At 40.6% G+C, this 12,525-nt stretch overlaps 2 protein-coding genes across 2 annotated transcripts in view; both read left to right on the top strand.

Annotated features, from left to right (window-relative positions):
- LOC126473534 (UDP-glucosyltransferase 2-like) overlaps positions 1–12,525 on the top strand; it is a 234,940-nt gene that overhangs the window by 173,964 nt on the left and 48,451 nt on the right. The gene's annotated exons all lie outside the window — the stretch shown is intronic.
- The window catches only part of LOC126473533 (UDP-glucosyltransferase 2-like), a 54,678-nt gene continuing 48,310 nt past the window's right edge, over positions 6,158–12,525 (top strand). The window contains exon 1 of the mRNA XM_050100645.1: positions 6,158–6,260. The gene's annotated coding sequence lies outside the window, so the exon portion shown is untranslated. The remainder of the gene's footprint in view (positions 6,261–12,525) is intronic.

Consider the following 12,525-nt stretch of genomic DNA (forward strand, 5'->3'; position numbering starts at 1 on the left):
TTCTAGATTCGACTCTGACAGGTGACACGTACGTAAGTATGCTGTCTGATCACCTGGATCCATTCATGTCAGTTGTGCAGTCCGACGGACATGGGCAACTCCAGCAGGACAATGCGACACCCCACACGTCCACAATTGCAACAGAGTGGCCCCAGGAACGCTCTTCTGTGTTGAAACACTTCCGCTGGCCACCAAACTCCCAAGACATGAACATCATTGAGTATCCTGGGATCGCTGCAACATACTGTTCAGAAGAGATCCCTACCCCCTCGTACTCTTAGGGATTTATGGACAGCTGTGCAGGATTCATGGTGTCGCTTCTCTCGAGCACTATTACAGACATTAGTCGAGTCCATGCCACGTCATGTTGTGGCACTTCGGCGTGCTCGCGGGGACCCTACACGATATTAGCCGGGTGTACCAGTTTCTCTGGCTCTTCAGTGTACTAATTTTGTTCAACAGGCACACATATCATCGTGTTGAGATCTGCTGGACGGATTTTCACGTTTCATACTTAGTAACACGAATGGCTAAATATTTGTTCCATGGGTACATCTGGGAATCGTAGACTGTACAGCAGTCAGTCTCTAGCTACAAATGTCTCACCTTTGTGAAGTGCTGACTGTCATGGTGTGAAACACGTACTTCGACCAGTACCAGTGCGTTTCCGATTTCATAAAACGACCTGATGCCGCTCATTACGACACTAACGTGACAAGCCTCTTTCAATATGATTGTTCCATGCCGGCTTCATCATTATAAAAGCGATCAAAAAGTTTTCCTTAGAGGGTCTTGCTGCGAGATACTCATCGAGGGCGACTCTGATGCGGGTTTATAAGCACCGACATGTAAGTAAGCAATTAGTGTGCCATTCGTGTCTTTCCGACGTGCGAGCAGTGAATGCAATAATGTGAACTATGGGGACGTTGAAGTTAAAATCTTCTGGGTTATTAGGCCGCGTCATGTTTCCTCTAAAATAATCGACGTTTCGACGCCTCTGCTGGGATCTTTCGGTGTCCACTACAGCTAGAACACTGCCAGAGACCAGTGTCATGTTCTCTTATAAAGGGGAGTTTTCCCGTGTTCTTGCTGGAGAAGTGGTAGTATTGTTTAAATTCTTATGGCTTCCATTGGTGGGCCATCGTCATAGGCTAGTATTCCCGCACTGATGGAGAAGAAGGGGCGTTATTGGCTAAACTCTTGTGGATACTATTGAATGCTCATCGTCATTTGATAGAAGAAGGGTTGTTGGTTGAAATTCCTCCTACTGCTGTTGGTTGGCCGTCATCATTGCCTAGATGCGAAAGGGACAGAACAAGAGGTTGGGGGGTGGGGGGATGTTTACCCAAATTATTATTGTCCTCCGAGGTGACTTGCAGCGCGTTGTCTATGTTACTCGCACACCACTGCCGCATATTCACTTCCTTCATGGCGGAAGCCCCTAGCCGTCCTCTCTATTGAAATCAGATGCATTCTTGAAACTTTCGCCCGCTTCTCAGACCTTTCTTCTATAAATGTTTGTTTCCTTAGCAAGCATACGTACGTTATTGAAATCGCTGTGAAACCCACAGTTCTCATGATGTTCCGGTACTGCCGATTTTAACACTTGTTTGTTGTCTCTAATAAAATTTCTTCAACTATTCGGATTTTTGGATTAAGTCGTGAAGTGTTCAGTATGTCGTGAAGAAATGAGGCTTACTTAAAGTTCCGTTGTCTCGGACCAGGGACGGCTGGATATGGAGATGTCGTAAGGATAACAGGAGGTCAAGGGAAGTGTTCGATCCCAGTGTGTGGCTGTGAATGTTGGTATCGGGAGATATTTTTGCGCTATATAGGTCAAGGGAAGTGTTAGGTCCTAATTTATGGGATCAGGAGCTGCTGTTGAGCTATATAGGTCAAGGGAAGTGTCCGATTCCAGATGATATTGTGCTTAGTGGTATTTGGGGAGTTTTGTGATGTCGGTTTTTTTCGTCGTTTTGCGTGGTTTTGTATGAGGGTGGGTGTCTAAATTTGTTTATATTTAGTTTGTCCCCACCCAAAAAAAAAACCCTATTTCCCGCGCTTGTCCCGTTAGTGTCATTAGGCTTTTTGTGGAACGTGTGTGTGTGTGTGTGTGTGTGTGTGTGTTTTTCGATGTATTTTCGTCCTCATAATGTATACGTAACGACTTTATATGCGCCATATTGCAATCGTGGTTTATGGTCGATTCCGCCATATTTGTGACGTTTGGGGCAAAGCAGACGGGCGGGATCGGACGCTTCCGTATTTCCGGGGACTGAGTACCAGGGCACCATCATTGTGAAGCCTAGTGCAAGGTTGGCTGAGGTGACTGACGGCATAGGTCAGTTGCGTAGGAATTTAATGGAGGAGGATCAGGTAGTGATAGTGGGTGGAGCAGGGATCAGTCTTGATAGGGACGGGGAATATGATGTAGGTGGTGACCTGGTGAAGATAGCTACTCAAACTGGTGGCACTAATGTGCATTTCGTGCAACTGTTTCACCATCATGATCGGCCTCACCTTACTGCCGCTGTTAGGCGCGTTAACATGGGGCTGGGGAGAGCGCTGATGGCAGAGGGCATGGGTCACATTGTAGTGATGCCAGATGAGTCTATCAGAAGATCAGGTTCCACTAGGCATGGCCTGCACCTCAACAGGTGTGGGAAGGGGAGGCTGGCTAAGCTTACAGGTGACAGTGTAGTGGGTGGTGCTGGGGTCACTAATGGAAAAATCCTCTAGTATTTGGCGTTAGAGCTGCACCTTTTTAGATTGAAATCAGCTGATAGGTATACCTGCTGAAAGGAAGTCCCAGTGACTAAGGGCTCACCTTCCGAGGATGTTATGTTTTCAAGTAGAGAAGGAATTGGCTTATTTCATCAAAATATAAGAGGTATTAAAGATAAACTCAGTGAACTGCTTATAGATGTTGACTCTGAAATTATTGGTATATCAGAGCATTACTTAAATAATTTGACAATTCAGAGGCTTCCTTTACCAGGATACAGATTAGTTGGCTGTTTTTCGAGGAGTTCCTTGCGGACTGGGAGAGTGGCTACGTATGTAAAAAAAACCAGTATTCATTTTGAGTCCATAGGTGTATCATGGCACCGCACTGAACATATATTTGAATGTTGTGCAGGGGCAGTTGAATTTAGTGAAATTAAACTTCTAATTGTTGTTGTTTATAGGTTCCCTCACTCCGACTTCAGAGCATTTCTGCTTAAGCTAGAGAGGGTTCTTGAGTCTCTTTGTAGGAAGTACCAGAAATTAGTTATATGTGGTGACTTCAATACTAATTTTGTATATGATTGTGCAAGAAAAAGGATGTTGGTAGGTCTCCTAAATTCATATGATCCGAAGCAGACTGTGTTTTTTCCAACTAGGGTGCAGGGGAACAGTTACACGGGCAGAGACAATATTTTTATTTATTCTTCATTACTAGATGGGCATTCTGTTAGTAAAAGTGCGAATGACCCTTAAGACTACAGTGCACAATTTTTTAACACTAAAAGGCTTTGGTACTCAAACAAATGTCATATTTAATTACAAACTATGTAGGAAAGTTAATCCAACAGCAATAGAGTTTTTTAAACCTTGTCAAGGAACAAGAGTGGCAGGACGTTTATAGTGCCGATAACATAGATGATAAATACAATGCTTTCCTTAACGTATTTCTCATGCTCTTTGCGAGTTGCTTTCGATTCGGTTACTGGCAGTAATAGGCAGCCCGGGTGACTGTCTAGTGGGATAAGGATATCTTGCAGAACAAAGTGGGAATTACATCAAATGTTTGTAGTCACCATCAAGCTACAGTAGCCCATTACAAACAGTATTGTAAGGTGCTTAAAATTATTAATAAGGCAAAGGGGATGTGGTATGCAAATAGAATAGCTAATCCACAGGATAAAATTAAAACCATATGGTTAGTTGTGAAGAAAGTGTCTGGTCAACGATATAAAGTTAGTTCGCTTTAAAAGTATTTCTGTTACTCATAAATCGGATATATGCACAGTATTTAACGATCATTTTCTGAACATTGCTGGTGAATTAAATAAAAATTTAGTTTCTACAGGGAATCATATAATATTCTTGGCAAATGCCTTTCCGAGATTGATGTCGGAAATACTCCTCTGTGATACAGACAAAGGGGAAATTAATCAATAATTAAATCACTGAAGACTAAGGAGTCTCCATGGATATGATGGAGTGCCTAGCAGAATATTAAAGTACTGTGCTGCACATGTTAGCCCTGTATTTAGCTATGTTTGTAATTTTTCTTTTACAAATGGTCAGTTTCCTGAGCGATGAAAGTACTCAGTAGTAAAGCCGCTTTATAAAAAGGGTGAAAAGGGTAATGTAGATAATTTTAGATCTATTTCTATGCCATCAGTGTTTGCAAAAGTTATTGAAAAGGCTGTGTATGTAGGGATAATTGATCATTTTATATCACACGATTTGCTATCAAAAGTACAGTTCGGCTGAAAATGCTATATTCTCAGTTCTCTCTGAGGTACTGGATGGGTTAAACAAAAGGTTTCGAACGCTTGGCTATTTTTGGATTTAACTAAGGTATTTGATAATGTTGATCACAAAATATTGCTCCATAAGTTGGACCATTATGGAATACGGGGAGTAGCTCACAATTGGTTCACCTCTTACTTTAGCAACAGGCAGCAAAAGGTCATTATTCGCAATGTTGATAACGGCTGTGATGTGGAGTCTGAGTGGTGTACTGTCAAGTGGGGCGGGGGTGGGGGGGGGGGGGGTCCCAGGGACCACTCCAGTTCCTTATTTATATAAATGATAGGCCCTCTAGTACTACAGGTAAATCTACAATATTTGTTTGATGATGACACTAGCCTGGTAGTAAATGATGTGTGCAACATTGGCTCGATTTCAAATAGTGCAGTACATGACCTAAGTTCATGGCCTGTAGAAAATAAACTAGCGTTAAATCACAGTAAGACTCTGTTTTTACAGTTTCTAACACACAACTAAACCTGACGTTTTAATTTCACAGAACGGGCATCGGAAGTGAGTGATCCTTCGACACGAATATTAGTCTACTTTGCTTATTTTCATTAGCTTATGTTGTATGGTGTATTTTGGGTAACTCTTCCCATTCTAAAAAGTTATTTTTGGCTTGGAAACAGGTGGTTCGGGCAATAAGTGCTGTAAGATCACGAACCTCGTGTCGACCCCTGTTCACTAGTCTGGGTATTTTGACATTGCCCTCTCAATATATAATTCCTTACTGTCATTTCTTGTTAACATTATTACTTTATTCCCAAGAATAATCAGCTTTCACTCGTTTAATACTCGGCAGATATCAAACCTGCATTTGGATCGGACTTCCTTTACTCTTGTGCAGAAAAGTGTGCAGTATACTGCTGCATCCATTTTCAATAAGCTCGAATTCAAAAATCTTAGTAGTAATCCACTCGCTTTCAAATCGAAACTGAAGAGTTTCCTCATGGGTCACTCCTATTCTATCGAGGAGTTCCTTGAAAAATTAAGCTGATTCTTGTTGTATTGTTGATTGCGTTTACTTAAACTTATTGACTGACTTTTTCGGGTTCATAAACATTTTTTTTTATTATATTGACACGTTCCATGACCTTGGAGATTTGCTCTTCAATTTGGTCGTACGGAAGTTGACGTGTAAATAAAATAAAAAAATTCTGCAGAACATATCCTGTGAATATGAATGAGTCGTTCAAGGCGTTCTGTTTCTTTCGGAACTTGAGTGTATAAACAATAATGTGTCGAAATGACTTTCTAACACTAGAAATTCAGCTTGCGTTATTTACTTCTGCTACGCAGATAGCTTAGGAGCTGCAAAATTTCATCAAATTTCCATAGGATGGCATTTATCAGAGTTGTATTTTGTCTGTTCAGTACGTTCGTATTCACTCGAGAACACGATTTGTTACAAAACTGCGTATATTATTTAATTACCATGTTTCGAGACACTCTTATCGTAGCATCCAATCATCGACAATACCACGTGCACCGTGACACGAGCGATATCTTAACGGTCTAGTATCTCTGCTGCACCGTGTTGGTGCGAGTTAGCAGCAATGATGCAACGCTGTGCACGACAAGGTCGCGCCCGTTACAAAACGTTGGCGAAGACTCAGCAGCCGGCAGTCAGTGGCCGGGACGCTAGCAGTGCGAGGATTGAGCAACTGTACCCGACCTGACGTGCTCACACCTCGTGCGTAGCCAACGCCCACGGAAAAGCTTCCTTAGTTACTGAGGTCAGTGATCGCCTTATATAACGCGTATTGCTTTATAGGAACAAATAACAAGCAAAGAGCTAAGGCTTAAATGGTTAGACGACCTTGAAGATACTCAACATTTACCACACTACTAGTACGCGAATTCATTTCGATCAAACTCTGCTTGGCACCGCCTCTCTTCTAAGCTTCGACTTATTAGTCACCTTGTAAAACCAGTACCACCAATCTGTTCCATTTATACATTCGCAGCCGTTTTGTATTTTTTGCGTATTTGTACCGAACTGTCTTGTTTTAATCTATATCCATACTACTATATAAAGATAAGACGCTCTTTAAATTTTTATTCCAAATCTTCTTCTTTATGAATATTCTGCAAATCACACGTGTCTGGCAGATGGTTCATCGAACCACCTTCAGAATAATTCTCTATTACTCCATCCTCGAACAGCGCGCAGAAAACGCACTATATCTTTCCGTGCGAGCATAGAGTAAATATCTCTGGAGTGAGCATTGTGTTCTGCGCATGTTGTAAACATTGAACCAGGATTGTCACGTGCTTTCGAGACTTCGCTGTGCATGTGTACTTTCTGCAGCGTTTGAAGTTTATAATATCAAGAGCTTTTTTTTTTGTGTTTCACCGTTTGTCGATAATGTAATAGCGATGGTAAATTACTGTTGTTGCTACGGACCCAAAGAAAAATGTGTGAAAGGAGGGATAGTAACTTTTCATGGGCACGTACAATGTAGCTCTAATTATAGTTATCATATTAGTAAGAGACACTGTATATGTTTAAAAATTTCCAGACGCATTATAATTAAGGCTTGATTCTGTAGACCTATTTTTCTACGATTTTATGACTATATAATCGATATTACGGCTCGTACAAAAGATTACAACAATCGCTTCCTCTCGTAAATTTGCTAGTGGAACAGGAAAGGGAATGGTTAGTTGTTTCAGCAAATACTATCCTCCATGCATTTTTCAGTGACTCGCCGATTATGTATATAGATTACTCAGTCTACTATTTATTTAATAAACTGGGAGCAAGTACGTAAAATGCGTTAAATAAGTACTTCAAAGTGTCACCAGTAAGAAAAATTGTGCTTTAATTCGCAAAAACGAGAAAATAAATACGTAGAAATAGCAGAAAAAAGACGAATTAGCAGGGATATAATCGCTAATGTGTGGCAAATTCGGTGTTTTTCGGAGACTTTCAAAAGTACTAGCGTACTGTCGTTTTGCAAGACCATCACCGCAAAAATGTACGTCAGGCTCCGCAATACTAAAAAGTGCCGTATCATACCGAAAACTACAAAAAATCGAGTGTATCTGAACTGTGACACCTATCGCAAAGAAGCAGAATGTAATATCACTTGCCCTTAAAAGTTACGTAGCTGGTTTATTCCCGGTATCAAATGGATACTGTTAAAATGTCTGCGCAACATATATAAATAATCCACGGCACGTACGAAAACGATCCGTCTGTACTAAGGATGTAGTGACATTCGAAATATACAGGGCGCTATACGGACAAACACACGACGTCCCGAGAACACGTGACCAGACCGGAAATGTATGTTGACAACACAAAATCTGTTCTGCGCATGTGAATGCTCACTCCAGAGATATTTACTCTACGCGTGCAAGCTCCGTTTTCCCGTATTTTGATGATCGTTTCTCCCTACGTAGATCGGCGTCAAAATATTTTCGCAATCGGGGGAGAAAGTTAGTGATCGGAATTTCGTGAGAAGATTCCGCCCTAACGAGAAACGCTGTTGAACTTTCCCGATTTACTCTGTTAATTCTATCTGGTAAGGATCTCGGACCGCCCAGCAGTACTCCAAAAGAGGACGGACAAGCGTAGTGTAGGCAGTCTCCTTAGTAGATGTGTTTCACTTTCAGAAGTGTCCTGCCAATAAAACAGTCTTTGGTTTGCCTTCTCCACCACATTTTCTACGTGTTCTTTCCAATTTAAATTGTTCGTAATTAAAGTTCTTAGGTGTTTAGTTCAATTTACGGCCTTTGGATTGTACTGATTTATCGTGTAACCGAAGGTTAAAGGACTCCTTTTAGCACTGTTGTGGATGACCTCACACTTTTCATTATTCATGGTCAACTGCCAATTTTCGCGCCATTCAGATAACTTTTCTAAATCGTTTAGCAATTTGCTTTGATCTTCTGATTTTACTAGACGATAAACCACAGCATCATCAGCAAACAACATAAGACGGATGCTCAGATTGTCTCCTCAATCACTTACATAGAAAAGGAACAACAGAATAACTCGAAAAGTTCTTGACCGATTTACTTTATATAGTTACATGATGCTCTCATAAACATTCGAATCTACAAAGGCTGTAAATTTTATACTTATGAAGTGAAAATGTTGTCAAAACTCTCGAAATGTTCTTGACCGCCGGCCAATGTGGTCGAGCGGTTCTAGGCGCTTCAGTCTGGAACCGCGCGACCGCTACGGTCGCAGGTTCGAATCCCGCCTCGGGCATGGATGTGTATGATGTCCTTAGGTTAGTTAGGTTTAAGTAGTTCTAAGTTCTAGGGGACTGATGACCTCAGATGTTAAGTCCCATATCGCTCAGAGCCATTTTTTTTTTTTTTTTTGTTTTGTTCTTGACCGATTTACATCAAACTTTTATACGATACTCTAATACACGTTTCGACGGACATAGGCTACATACTTTTTAAATATGTATAAATTATAAATACAAGAACTAAAGGAGAAAGGTTGTTTCCAGGTGTCTCGGGAAGTTCTTGACGTAGTTACTTCAAAGTTTTATCCGATACTCTCTGAACGTTCAGGAAGATATATACGAAATTTCTTCTTACTATATACACACTATAAATATATACACATAATATACAAAGGGGACGCACTGTTAGCAAAAAATCTCCAAAAGTTCTTGGACAGGCACAGGCCACGTATTTTTAATGTGTGTGGTAAGAGTATTAAAGCTACACTAATCTGTAAAGGGAAAACTGTTAGCAGACATTTCGAGAAGCTCTTGACTCTTTTAGTTCAGCTTTCTACACAATACCCTAGTAAAAAATTCCACGGACGAGGGTTATGTATTTCCTGTAAACAACAATGTTCCGGTTTTCTGTCAATACTGTCTGCAGCAAAGGAAATGCTTTGCTGTAAAATATGCCGTTTCGTTCTCTTTTTTGCAGTGAGTGTTAACTACGATAGCAAGGCATATAAACCAGTAGACAAATTGTTTCCCCCATATATATTTTTTCTCCTTACATAAAATTTTAAACAAAAATTGTGCACGTAACCATGTGCTGTTTTGTTTTGTACTTTGGGGTCGGTTTTAATAAAAAAAAGGAAATCATAAGTCTGTAAACTTTTCTTCCTTACGTACGACCTTGCAGTTTTAATTGTAAACCTGTGTTTGGCAAAGCTTTTCTTGCAGCATCTGACACTGCAAGGTGGCGTTAGTGTGTTTCTCCTGCTCTTTCACCTTGTACCAAGAATGTTTCGTATGTAAGAGATAACTGTTGCACAATAACAGTGCTTAACCATAACTGAGCCGCTGAATGCCAAATCGTTTGAAGTTCCATGAATTTTCATTTAATATTACGCTAGTTTCTATCGTCAATTTGAAATTGCTATCGAAAATTTAATTAGTGAACATGCAGCGACCAATGAAAGTTTGCCCTTTATTAAATGTTCCAAATAGTTTTCTGGAACAGATTATTGAGGCCTAAGACTGCAGGAATGGGGGGTGGGGCAGGGGGGGGGGGAGGGTGGCCGTCTGTACATTGTGGTGAAGTTCAACGATCTAAGTAGCTGTATAATGCTCATTTATTTAACAGATGGAGCTTACTCCTGAAACTGCACTTACATGAATGACATAAAAACAGTAATATGGTATGCTTCCACACAACCAAACGGTGATAACGTACAATTTCTCCCAAAGTACTGGGTGAATTAAGGACCGTATCATGGACGCGAAATTGCCCACACACAAGGATTCAAACTCCCCGAGTAATCGAGAGTAAATTTCGCCACTTTGCATTAACAACTGGTCAATCTTCAAAGGCGGTTCGTCACTCACAGCAAAAATAATCTTGAAAGTTAACTGGGCACACGATACATAAAGTGAATTAAGGCCAATTAAGGACCAAGTTCGCTACCATCTGAATCTACGTTAAATGGAACTGCGATCTAAGTCGTCCGTGCCCCGGTAACTCCCGGTCAAAATCCTAACTTCCTTTCTTGCACGTACAGAGGACGAAAAAACTTGGTAGGGATGCACTGACCAATCAGCAAGACGATTTGGCCCGAGGTTCCATGCGTTTCCTGCTATCAGAAAAAAACGAGAGATCGCTCCTCCGCCTTAAAATTTTTCACTCCGTTCAACGGCTGAAGTTTTGAAGACGGCGTCCTCAGGCTGGGTTGGGAGGGCCAACAGCGTGGTGGCATGTTTAAGGGCGCGCGACTGAATGTCGCGACAGACTTTTGTCACAGGAGAGGACTTCGAATATTACATTCAGCTGTCTTTTCAGTCTGCTACAGCAAAATTAAACTAAGAATTCCACCTGAATTAACCCAGTTGCATACGTTTCTAATTACACCCACATTCAATGAAAACGATCGACAATCCATGTTTAGGACGGATGGGGTACATGTTGTGCTGACTAGTAATATCAATAAAATGAGTATTAAACACACTCAAATTAGGTACCCAGCGTGATCTTCCACCTTACATGAGAAATAGGAACAAACGCAGACACAGAGAATATACCCCGCGAACATGTTAAAGCAAAAGCGCAATATTATCGAGAAGTGAACTGATTGACGACTTTCAGTATCAATCCTAGTACGGGGTGTTAAAAAGTCTTTCCGCAGTGCCGTATGATTGTTAGCCGCGCGTGCCGTATGCCGCATTCAACATACCGAAATGAAACTCAGTGCAATACAAGTTACTAATTTATTGAATATTCATTTTTACTTACAAATTTTCACATTAAATGTTGAAAGTGTCCCTACTGTTTTTGATTACACAATTCAATACGTCTAATCATGTTTCCAAACACATTTCTTCTGTAACAGACGCAGTGAAAGTGGATATTGCAGTTTTCAATTCATCGCTGGATTTTGGACGTTTTTATAGACAGTTGCTTTCGCTGCAACCCAGAAGAAAAAGTCAGGTGGTGTTAGGTCAGGCGATCGTGGAGGCCGAAGTCCCTGTGAAATTAGGCGATCACCAAAAACATCAGCAAGCAGTGACATTGAAACGCGAGCTGTATGCGCGGTTACACCATCTTGACGAAAATAACCGTTCAGTATTTCACTTAACCCAAGTTCTCCGATGAATGGATACAGAATATCACTGCAGTATCGTTGTGCGTTTATTGTTTCGTTGGAAAAACCCAGGCAGGCGAATAATCATACAGCACTGCGGAGAGACTTTTTGAACACCCCGTATGTATGTCACGACCTCTGATGCAAGTAGTTGAGAGTTTACGAGTTGGCGGACTTCGGCTTCACTTTTATCGCCATTCCCATTAATTTTATGAAACGTTAAAGCAACGTATGTAAGGAGTCATTATACCATATTTGCCTTCAAGAGCCATCGAATGTAATTCAAAAAATATTTATGTGATGAATGTGTTCTCGGCTGATTGGATGGGATCGTTGGGTTAATGCCCGTTAACCGTGTCGAGAAAGTAGCCAATAATGTCCGCAACAGGAAAAGAATTCACATCCAGCGCTACGTAAATATAGTCTACCAGATTTGTAACTGCTCTTCCCAGGAGAAGTTCACCCCCACATTTACCACATTCATTTGTTAAATGTTTATCTGTGAATGTTCTCAAGTTTTACTCCAATAGTTGTCAAGCGCTGTTAAAAATAAATTAGTTACGCAAGTAACTCAAAAAGATAATGTGACTAATAATAACACAGCAAAATACTGTCAAATTCTGTTGAGAATAACATATGGATCTCAGCAATTAACAAAAATATTTGTTTCCACAATGAAATTTTCACTCTTTGTTCCTTTCCCCACTACCACTCATCCAAAACCTCATATCGATATTTCGAACATTTTATGAAGCGTTGCAGGCTTTCAAGGTATGTGTATCAGTCTATCCTAATATAGATAACTAATAACATTCCTCTTTACCTTACCAATAAATTTTAATGAAGTTTTACAATTTTTAATCCTTGACATACTTTGGTTCCCCATGTCCTATAGATAAATTTGTTTTTCCACACTGTCATGATTGTACTCTTAAAGTTAACATGTAGTCTGAAGT

This window comes from Schistocerca serialis, chromosome 4 (genome assembly GCF_023864345.2).
Source record: "Schistocerca serialis cubense isolate TAMUIC-IGC-003099 chromosome 4, iqSchSeri2.2, whole genome shotgun sequence".
Lineage (NCBI taxonomy): Eukaryota > Metazoa > Arthropoda > Insecta > Orthoptera > Acrididae > Schistocerca > Schistocerca serialis.